Source organism: Coenobita brevimanus, chromosome 16, assembly GCF_032717465.1.
Source record: "Coenobita brevimanus isolate Jiangsu-jjx chromosome 16, ASM3271746v2, whole genome shotgun sequence".
In the NCBI taxonomy this organism is placed as follows: domain Eukaryota; kingdom Metazoa; phylum Arthropoda; class Malacostraca; order Decapoda; family Coenobitidae; genus Coenobita; species Coenobita brevimanus.
In genome coordinates this window covers 12,374,433-12,386,664 of record NC_136969.1, presented here as the reverse complement: position 1 = coordinate 12,386,664, position 12,232 = coordinate 12,374,433, and positions in this window count along the sequence as shown.

The following is a 12,232-nucleotide window of genomic DNA, read 5'->3' as shown; positions in this document are numbered from 1 at the left end:
GTTGTGCTGTTTTGTGTTGTTTTGTGTTGTGTTGTGTTGTACTGTACTGTGCTGTGTTTTATTTTGAGGCGGGAAGGCTGTACCATCATTGTTGTGTTTACTGTCTCTACCCCGTTAGTCACCTCGCCTGGCTTGTATGGAGTCAGGGTACTTGCTCTTTCTATCTTTAAATCCTGCAACCTACCTGTTCATCTGTCTGTGTCTTAAGAAGGAAGGGGATGATGAAGGACTGTTGAAAATGTTACGCACAGAGAGGAAAGGAGAGAACTGGGTAGGCATAGAGGAGAGAGCTTGAGGGAAGAAAGGTGCCGGCAATGGAAGAAAGAAAGCGAGCTGTGTGTGTGTGTGTGTGTGTGTGTGTGTGTGTGTGTGTGTGTGTGTGTTTACAAGGAGTTGCAAGGACAACTACTATCTCAAAAGGTTTCAGGACCCATAGTGAGGAGGTACCGAATAAAATTCCTAGTTACATAGTGCTACTCTGTTAGAGACAGTACAGTACAGATAAAATAATGCTCTCCCCACCCACCTCTCCCACCCGCAGCACGAATATGGAAAAGGAAGTGCACCTTACCCGAGGGAGAAGTCGGACGAGAAAATTTTACTGGATGGGAGGAAACATTCAATCCATTACTAAGTCAGGCCTACCAAATCTTTATCTGAACTCGCTTTTAATTGTTCGACTGAGGAACTATAAAGTACCACAGCTAGCAGCCGATTTCAGTATAGCAGATCTTAAAGGCTGAGGAAAGTACCTAATAGCTTGGTGGAAATGCTTCTGGCCAAGCTTCCATCCATGATTCCTTGTCAAATTGCTGTTTAAAGTAAATAAATGCTGGTAGTCGATGTTTTCCGATCCATGAAGGATTTTCAGGACCTAAATTAGTTGTCCGAGCAAACGCCTAGTTTTTGACGAAAAGAGCCCCAGTGCCTGCAGTCTTCTCTAATATCCCGCGTTCGTGATGGATGGGTTCAGCTTAGTAGTACGTGCCTGTACTCGTACTCTCCCAAGCCCCGTGATATCCTTCTTCAGGGTCTGCATAGCATATTCCAAATGCGGCCATACGATAGAATTATACCGAAAGGGGACCATCTCCATGTGTCTGTATTTACAACTGTCTCTGTATAACCTAGAGGCCTCTGCGCTTTTTCTCTGTTTCATTGGATTGCTTGGAGAGAGAGAGAGAGAGAGAGAGAGAGAGAGAGAGAGAGAGAGAGAGAGAGCGCATAATGATATAGGAAGAGAAGTGAAGACGTAACAAAGGGAGAGTGGATGCAGAAAGGACTGAAACATGCAGGTCAGGAGGGGATCGGTTAATTGAATGTGAAGGGGATGAGCGAAGGAACATTGCTTTATATATTGCAGCCCATAATTGATTCACGTGCACACACACCCATAAAACACGGCCTGAACATGCACAGTATAAGCTGCTCGCACATGTCAGGCGTGTGCAGACCGGCTGCTACATATCATTCATTTACGAGTACATATCTTATTTTCCTCTGGGCATTGGTTGGGAGGGGGAGTTATTTTATTTTACGGAGCCACGGCGGCCCACTGGTACTGCGTTCATCTTCAGATCGACGTTATTTTTATTCATGATTAAAAAACTCGTCAGTAATGGACAATTCATTGGTGCTGCGAGCATGTCCATTCACGCACTTGCCTGTGTCCACATTTACAGTATGTTAGCCCCCTAACGGTTCATACCAGTGATGTAAGTATAAACCCGGCAAACACACACACACACACACACACACACACACACACACACACACACACACACACACACACACACACACACACACACACACACACTAAACCGTTACAATTTTTACACTGTTCTTTCGGTATATACACCCCCTGCCAATTCGTACTTGGCCAACATGGGAAAGAATTAATTCCATCATGGAGAGAGAGAGAGAGAGAGAGAGAGAGAGAGAGAGAGAGAGAGAGAGAGAGAGAGTATAATCTGGGCGTTCCCGTGTCACCTCCATGATTGACTGGGGACCAAATTAAGATTAAGATAAGATTCTGTTATCATCCAGCAATGTCCCGCCCCTCCATTTATCACTTCCTTTAATCTCCCACCCCCCTTCTCCACCCCATGCACCCACGTTCCCTCTCTCCACACCCCACTCTGTCTTTCTTCCATCCTCCATGTCACTGACTCAACCTCCCGAAACACCCCACTCATGTTCTTCCTTTCTTCTTCCCCCCCTCTACGCCCACCCACTCTCTCTTTCATCTTGCTTCTCCACCTACTCTGCATTTCTTCCTTCTTCCCCAGTCACTCTCCTTTCTCCCTCCTTCCCCAATCACTCTCCCCTCCTCCCTCCCCTCCCATTCTTTCTCTCTCCACACCCCATCCACTGTCCCTTTCTTCCTCCCTTACACATCCTCTCTCCCTCTGCCCCTTTTACTCACTCTTCCTCCCTCTACTTTCCACTCATTCTACCCTCCTTCTTTCCACACCACACTTACCTTCCTTGACTCTTTCCTAGCTTTTCCACTCTCCCTCCTTCCTCACTTACTCTTCATTCCTCCTGCCACACCTCTTTAGTTCTTCCTTCCCAACTTTTCCACTTTACTTTCTTCCTCACTCACTTTCCCTTCTTCCATCCACACCACCTTAACTTTTCGTTCCTAACCTTCCCTCCATCCCCCTCCATCCCATCCCACTATTTCCCTCTTCCCCCCTCTCCGTCCCTTCTTTCCACTCAACCTTCCTAACCTCGCTACTCCTCTCTCCCTATCCCCCTCCCTCTGCTCATCTTCCCTCTCCTATCCTATATTTAAAACTTTCTCCATCTTCCCCTTCTTCCCCCTCCCTCCCTCCCTTATCTCCCCTCGTGATAGTGCACTGAGATTTGCGTAGATAGCGTGGTGGTGTTAAATCTATAATTATTCAGTTAGGGCACACTCGCACCAGATTAGTGATTGTAGTTAGACGGGAAGGTGTTGGTGAGGCTGAGAGATGGAGGTGTCTCTGTCTGTCTGTCTGTCTGTCTGTCTCTCTCTCTCTCTCTCTCTCTCATTTGTTTATCCATCCATCCTTCTTTCTTTCCTCCCATCCACTCCTCTAACTGCAGTTCTTCGCCCCATCCCATCCCAGCCAGGCCAAGCGAGCAGCCCAACCCGGCACAGTAGCCTAACAGAAGCAGAATCCATTTAGCCTGGTTTCCAACCCGACTCTTCAAGTTCTTCTTTTATCTGATGGTGATGGTGGCTGATGTGATGTTGAAGTTGTATAAGAATTTCTCGTCGAACATTGGAATAAATAGGGTGGAAATTACCTTATTGTACGGTTGCATTAGGTTCTCTTGGTAATTTTGGATTTGATATGACCCCAGATATCCACTATCAGGATTACCTCGTGTGATATAAATTCTTAAAGTGGCAGGTTATGAACTGAGCTGGTGGTTAGTTCCGCCAGGTTGGACGTGTGAGGAGAGAAGTGTGTGTGGGAATCTTGTATATAAGTGATTGTCTGTCATTATCCCTACCACATACCACCATTAGAATTATATGTGGGTTAACTACAAGCTTGCTAGTAATTCCCTCAATCATCAGTTAGGCAGGGAACTCGTACATGAGGAAAGTCATTTTATATTTCAAGGGTGAAACTCGCAGTATACAAGTCTTATTACATATCTTACTTTTTTCCATCAGTGTGCAGTAATTGCTGGGGTAGGGAAGAAATCAGCATTTTTTTTTTTTTTTTGGGGGGGGGAATTTTAGTACGATACCATTTTCAATATATTTTGGTACTACCAGACAGGTTTACACCAGTTAGGAATCATGTTTCCCCGCGAAGGAGTCAGTGAAGGCGATATCTAACCCCTCCACTTCGAAAAGTCTCTCTTACCCGTAATGAAATCCTTCGGGAACTTCGAAATTATGGTAAGAATGGGGTCATCATACTATAGAAGCCAACCAGTACACTTGAGACAGAGTACTTTTTATTTTATTCTCGCTAACTTAAGACGATACTTTTCAACCTCGGGGAGACTGGTCGTTATGGAGGAATTAGATGCAGCTTTCGTTAATCCCTGGGAAGATAGAGGTCCTCCCAAAATTGTGTAATAGTCTGGTACTAGCACGTATTAAAAAAAAAAATAGTTATTGGGTTGTAGGGGTTAAACTTCTATCGCGCAAGTAACCATCAGCGGCGCCACGGTTACCGCCTGTATGGGTAGTTCAGAAAGATGAAGCACGATGTTAGATAGTGCCAAAGGGAAAGTGAGAGAGTTTTACTTGTGCATGCAAGTGGCTGGCAGTGACCAACACGAGTGAATCAGGTGATTAGTGGTGAGTAAGAGGTTGAATGGAGTTAGTAACAAGGTATATGACTGGAGTGTGTAACCGAGTGTCTGGGAATGAGTAACAGGTTGGCAGTGGCTGAAATGAGTTACAGAATGGAGGTGATTTAGATATAAGAAGAAAGAACAACGTGGATAAGTGGATGACTGGAATGTGCAGCAGGGTATCTCTGAATGAGTAAGAGATGAGCAGTGGATTGTGTAAGTAACAGACGGAGGTCACTGTGTGAGTAGCAAGAAAAAACTTTTGCAGTAAGTTTCTATCAATATTTAGGCGCTTGTGAGAGAGTAGCTGCAGTGTATTCAGTGTATAACAGGAAAGCGTAGTCTGGGAATGAGTAGTAGGGTGATGAACTGACAGAAGTGAGAGAAAAGAAAAGAACACCAGCAACCTAAACGGCCCAGTCAATGGAAGTCACAGTTATTAAGATTCAGATTGAGTTCTGAGAGCTGCAGGAAGCGACAAAATAATATAAACTGCATATCAGCGTCAATGAACTGTATGAGCCAGATACATGATATACACAGATCGTAACTGACAGACAGTGTGAGTAATATTAAGCTAGACTACTAGAAACAAGACAAGCACCAAGAGAACAAACATTGAAGTCTCAGCCATGGACCAAACCACTCATGGCCTGAGTACTAATAGCAGATCGCTAGCTCGGGAACTCGAAGTCCTTGATGATTTAAGGAACAGTTGATATAAACATTTTTAGTTACGTACGTTAACACACCATAGTTTTCACTGTTTCTCAATAAGGCGCACAGACATCATCATTATCATCACCCTGACTTCCTTTCCCACCCTAGGGCAGGATGAGGAGTAGCAACGTCCAGACAGCCCAAGTTTGCCCAATCCAATGGGCCACGCTTCCACTCACTCATCATTCAAGCCCCCGGAATCGTGGCTCTATCTGATACGCCAAAAACTTTCACCACATTCTGTAGCTCCACATATACGTATCCGATGAAGTCAGTACGGACGCTGTCACGTTAAAAAGGGGTGCCAAATCCCCGATCATGCCCTTCTTCTCACAACATTCATCCAGCCAGCTCGATCTGTTGTCAGTTCCCTAGCCTCACCGACTTCCATACCTCTCTTCCTAACACACTCATCCAACATATCCCTCCACCTTCTCCTTGGCCTAACTTGCCTCCTCCCTCCTCCAAATTCGCTCAGATATACCTTTTCACCACTCTATTGTTATCCATTCTCTCCATGTGACCATACCATCTCAGTACACTCTCTCCGATTCTGGTGTCCACAGACTTCCTCACTCTACATCTTTCACGAATCACATTCTTTCGCATCCTATCCACTCTCTGTACTCCACATACATTCCGTAGCAGTCCCATCTCCACTGCTGTCACTCTTGACTTTTCATTTTCGTGCCACACCATAGTCCCACATTCATATGTTAAAGTTGGCACCAGCACTCTTTCATGTAAGCATCGCGCAGCTGCAACACTCAGACACAGACACGTAATAATATTCCTGGCAGTATCATCAAATCAGACTTCATTCTTTACACAGACGGTGGGTACTAGCGCCAAAGTGGCGGCATACAAGGATGTCTGGTACCCTGTGTTGGCTTCTGCGGGGACCATTGAACTTCAGGAATGCTCCACTTGGCCAGGGTCTGCAACATGATACGTACAGCGGCAGACTCACAAGAGGACAAAATAACCATGGTCAGCTAACCATCCCAGCGCCAACAAATTCCTCCTCTCCTCCCACCTTTCTGTCACACAAAATAATCACATGTCCGATCTGTTCGTCTTGATACGGAGTGGATATGCATTTTTTCCATGTCTTCTCTGGTGTTGATAAAGTTTTGTGGTTTTGTTAGTGGTTGATGATGGCGGTGTGGTGTGGTGTGGTGGTGGTGATGGTGATGTCAGAACCCTGGTATAAGTGAGGAGGTCTTGTTCTAAATATATCGGTGGTGTATGTTGTTGCCTGGTTTGGGAGAGTGCGAGGGTATGTGTTCAGAAATGTAGTGGTTGATGGGGGTGGGATGGGGGGGGGGAGTTGAGTGCGTTCTTAGTATATGTTCCTCTGTAACCGTGTGTGTGTGTGTGTGTGTGTGTGTGTTTCATGCATTCCGTTCTAGACATAGATTGTAGGGCTGTAGGCAATGTACTGTGCTAGGAACCAATGTCCCTTCACACACAAACACAAAAGTCTTCATAAGTCTCACTCTTCACCTCTAGGGCGCCATTATTCACTTTCATACTTTTTATATGCCTCATTCAGGACTGATGTGAAGATACTGGTGGTGGTGTTTTTATGAAGAGTCAGCGGGATTTATGGAAGACCGTTTTATAATCCTTTGTAACGACCCAAGTACGAACTCCTGATTATTTTTACTCGCAAACTTTATTCTCTCGACCACCATTCATTTCTTGAAAGCAAAGCCGACCATCGTAAACTGGGGTGGACGTGAAGTAACGAGACTGCATAATGCCGATGTAACAACACACCAACCGGACCCCACCTCACCCACACTCTCCATCTCACAGTTACCCGCCTGCCTTCCACCTTGCCTTGTCATCTCCACTCACTAGCCAACTACACCCTGTCATTCACCCCCTCAAGTGACTGGCAGGGCTGGGGAGACCCAAGTATCCAATCCCGTTGGTTTGTGTTCATAGTCGCATTATACTGATTGTATGATGCGTGAGATAGCCAGGAGGGGCAAATGGACAAGCCAGATGGTCACAGATTACACCCATTTGTGTCCACACATTACCAGCAGGATCCCCTGTATGGCTGTGTTTAATGTTATCCGGCCGGCAGACACATCCACCTTCCATTCCAGGTTGCAGCACTTTAAAAAGACAGTGAATGGACCTGTATTGTTCTCGCTGACACTTGAACACTTTATTCCTCTGGTGAAATCCCCTGCTGTTTGAAGGGTCGCCGTCGATACCTTCCCGGGTTAAGGGTGGAGGTGGGTCTTGCCTTTTTTCCTCAGTCCTTGGAGAAGAGGTGTGTATGACGGGAGGAGCCACTCTGATGCTTGGGGAAGGAGGCTTCCTCTGTCAGCTTTGATTTTTATGCATAGTTTTAACTGTCTTTTTTTTTTTTACGCATAATTTTATGGTGTGTCCAAGACGTGCTATATGAAATTTACTGTTAGTTGTCTATGATTATGATTATTTGCATTATAATTTATATTGCAATCCGTGTTCTGCTTTTACTCCTGTTGTACGGCGGCAGTGACCTATATTGTTACTCAGCCACGATCATTTAAGTGTAATTAATTAAATCAGTCAGTTAGAAGGGTAATCGAGTGTGGTTATTAAAACAGCAACCCCGGAACCCCTAAGCCGGATGAAACTGTGTAGGGTTTGCCAAAGGGAATCAGTGACGTGACCAGACTGAAGGAGTTAATGGCCAAGGCGAGGGAGCTAGGAGAAAGGAGGGAGAGAAGTGTGGGAGATGAATAAAGAGGACGATGAAAGGAAAATGAAGAGGTAGAGAGATAACGGAAGGAAGAAGAAACGGTAAGAGGGATTAGGTAGGGATGGATCGAGAAAGGCTATAAATAAAAACCTGTAAAACAACCCCCGTATAGTCTTTTCACCTTATTTTAGCCCAGATTTTCGTCCTTTTGAAGCTTATTTCACTTAGCTCACTGTCAAAAAAAGAAAAAAAAAAAAAACGACTGTACATACATCCTTTCCATAGCACATCATCGCGACTAGCATTATATTCTGGTGTTAATCTACTGCTGCAACTCAGTACTCAATATGGAGAGATGGCAATTTTAGGCAAGTTAAAGTGAAAGGAGGTATTACACTGTCGAACGATAATATCTATCTATCTATCTATCTATTGCCAGACGCCTCAATCCCGTTCGGGGTGGCCACAAACAAATCGCCTCCACGTCGCCCTGTCCCCCGCCATTTCACTGCCCTGCTCCAAACTCACACCCCTCTCTCTCATATATCTCTCCACCCCGTCCCTTCATCTCATCCTCGGCCTCCCCCTCCCTCTCCCCCGCTCCACCTCACTCACACTTACATACATTCTCTTCGTCAGTCTATCATCCTCCATCCTCTCCACATGGCCAAACCACCTCAGTGTATTCCTCCTAATGCTTCCTATCACATCCACACCCACACCACAACGCTCCTTTATATCCTCATTTGTCAGCCTGTCTCTCCATGTGACTCCACAGGCTCCTCTTAAATAACTCATTTCCACTGCTCTCACTCTTGACTTGTGTCCTTCCAACAACGTCTAAGCTTCACTTCCATACGTTAGAGCTAGTATCACAATACTGTCATGTAGTAACTTTTTCACTTCCATGCTCACTTCCCTGTTTCTTATCACTGCTTTCAAGGAACCAGCAGCCTTTCTTCTCTGCTGTACCCTTTCAAGCATTTCACCCTCCAAACCTTCATCCTTACTCATCATACTACCCAAGCACTTAAACGTACTCACATTTTCCAATTCCTCACCATTCAGCCTCGCTGTACATTCACTATCTTCACCTCTCTCAAAGACCATCACTTTACTCTTCCCTGCATTCACCTTTAGATTCCGTTTCTTACACACTCCCAAACTCATCCACCAAGCCTTGCAGCTCCCCTTCATCTTCACTCACCAACACATTATCATCTGCAAACAATAGTACAGGGAGTTTCCAAACACAACCTTCTCTCACCAGGGCCACTCCAACATCCACTACCCTACCTTGTACCTCTTTTATTACCCCATCCATGTACAGATTGAACAACCATGGACACATGACTCATCCCTGTTTCAACCCAACCGTCAAAGAGAAAAATTCACTTAGTTCACCATCCACACGCACTGCAGCCTTAGCACCATCATACATACTCTTCACAGCATTCAACAACTTCCCATCTACTCCATATATTCTTAATACTTTCCACAATCCTTGTCTATCCACCCTGTCATATGCTTTCTCCAAATCCATGAAAGCCGCATACAACTTCTTTCCCTTCTCTAGAAACTTTTCCACTAAAGATCTAAGAATGAATATCTGATCTACACAACCTCTTCCCTTCCTAAAGCCTCCCTGGTCTTCTCCAACTAATTCCTCTGTTATTTCCCTAACTCTGTCAATAAGTATCCAACCATACACTTTTCCTATTATACTAAGAAGACAAATGCCCCTATGATTACCACATTCTTCTTTTTCCCCTTTTCCTTTGTACAAGGGAATAATTATACCTGACTTCCAATCCTCTGGAACTCTACCTTCCTCCCAGGCCAATCTGCACATCTTCCACATCCATTCTACTACTATCTCTCCCCCATGCTTCAACATTTCACCACACACTCCATCAATTCCTTGGGCTTTCCCCAATTTAACTTTCTTCATTGCTTCCACAACTTCTATCCTACTGATTTCTTTCTGTCATCTCACCTCCCTCCTTCTCCCAGCCATTCCCCAGCCACTTATACTCGCATCACTTCCATCCACTACTGTATGTTCAACAATTCCTTAAAGTGTTCTCTCCATCTGCTCACTTTTTCTTCCTTCTCCACTAGTAATCTACCATTTTTATCTTTCACTCCCCTGCTAACTTCACTTCCACCCTGTCTTACTCTCTTCACCTCTTTCCAGAACATTTTCTTACAGTCCCTCCACTTTACACTCAAATTCCTTCCAAATTCCTCATCCACTCTTTTCTTACTCTCTCTTACTAATCTTTTCACCTCTCTCTTTCTTTCTACATATAACTCTCTTTTCCGCCTCTCAACTTCTTCCACGCCCCTATTTCTCATCCATTCATTGTATGCTTTCTTCTTTTGTGCCACAGCCTGTCTCACCTCTTCATTCCACCACGCTGTTCCTTGCACCCCCCTCCGTCTTCTCTTCATCCCACACACCACATCACATGCTGCACATATTTCTTCTGTGAATATCCTGCACACATCTTCCACGTCCCCCATCTGCTCCAATTCATATTTGCCCAATCGTTCTTCCACTTCTATCCTTTATTCTGCCTTTTTCTCATCCACTTGCAACCTTTCCACTCTCCTTGCAAATACTCCTTCTTCCCGTCCTTCCCTTCTTCTATTACTCCATCTTAATTATATCTTGATTCTGGCCGCCACCAAGTAGTGGTCAGAAAGTCCATTCCCCCAACCTCTATATCTTGCATCCATTACACATCTTCACATCCTTTCATCCACACACACACAATCAATCATTGCCTTCCTTTCATTCAGTTCACCACCCACCCTTCTCATCACTCGCCATGTATACCTGTGGATCATTTTGTGCCTGAAGAGGGTATTGGCTATCACCAACCCCCTCCCAGCACAAATGTCCGCTAACGCACTGCCATTCTCATCTGTCTCAGTAGGCACACCCCAGTCACCAACTATTCCATCCACCTTCACATCCCTACTTTACCATTCATATCACCGATCAAAAACACTCTCTCATTCCTTCCAAACTTTTCCATGCACACTTCCACGTTTGTCCAGAACTCTTCTCTCACTTTGCTTGCACGATCTTGCTTTGGCGCATACACGCACACAATAGCCCACATTTGTATTCCAACTTTCAATCTTACCCACACAATCCTTGACCCAACTGATCCATACTCTCTTATGTTCTTCCATCTTTTACTCACAACTATACACACTCCTTCATTGCCCTCTCATTCTCACCTACTCTTGCACATATACCCCATCCATACTCCCATTCTCTCACACTCTCACCTCTCATTTAGTTTCAGTTACTCCACATACATCAACTTTCGCACCCTCAAGCACCTGGACAATCTCTCTCTCTTTCACCTCATCATTCTCACCTCTTACATTCCATGTTCCGATTACCATGTCCTTTGTCCGGTCCATGGCTGTCATCTTTTGCTCAGTCCTTGTCCGAGGCTTCTTGTTTGTCTTTTTAGTTAGTTGTTTTCCGGGAAGGGGTACTAACCCTCCGCAAACCCTTTTAGTCGCCTTGTACGACAAGCAGGGATACTGGGGGAGTATTCTTGAAAACCCCCCCCACCCCGAGGGTAGAAGAAAATATGACAAATGTAGCCTCTATCACTGTTGTTGATTTGGACATTGAGCCTAGAATGAATATCAGTGACCCGTATTCTGGTTGGGTAAGGAAGCTCCCTAACACCTGCTTCTTGCCAATTTATTTCTGAACAAGGTACGCTGTTATTATCTTGTATGCTATATATGCAAATTATATCGATGTTAGAATGTGGTAAATCACATAAAAGGGAAAAGTAATGGTGAAATATGGCAAATAAATCTCAAAGGAAAGGGTGCTAGGAAGCCTCATTACCCGACGAGAATACGGATTAATGTAAAAGCGGAGAAGTTACGATAATACAGGTAATTGATTTTGTAGGCTAAATGCCCATGAAAAATAGAACTAATACAAGAGAAGTTTATAATAATAATAATAATAATAATAATAATAATGATAAACATGGAGTGGGACAAAGGCCCGTATTAAACTCCCTAACACCTCCTCCTAAGCGAATTGTTTTGCTTATTACTCCTTACTGACCTCTTCTGTGTCACATAATTCTCTCCAGTATCGCCATACTTTGCTAAAGTAGTTTACAAAAGGATGTTAACCAACCGTATCCAAAAATAAATCGTTAAGGATGTGTTGAAGAGCTTCCTCTACCGACGAGAATACGAGCCAACGAGTAAAAAACAGAAAAAGGAAAAGGCATAGAAGCGGTAGTGATTACAGCGATATTAGTAGTGCAGACGATAATTAGATAAAAGTTAAGAACAGACAGGAAGCACAATGGAGAGAGAGAGAGAGAGAGAGAGAGAGAGAGAGAGAGAGAGAGAGAGAGAGAGAGAGAGAGAGAGAGAGAGAGACTGACAGTCGCAGGAAAAGCTGTGTATTGTACTCATTTTACTCTAACCTGGCCTAAAATT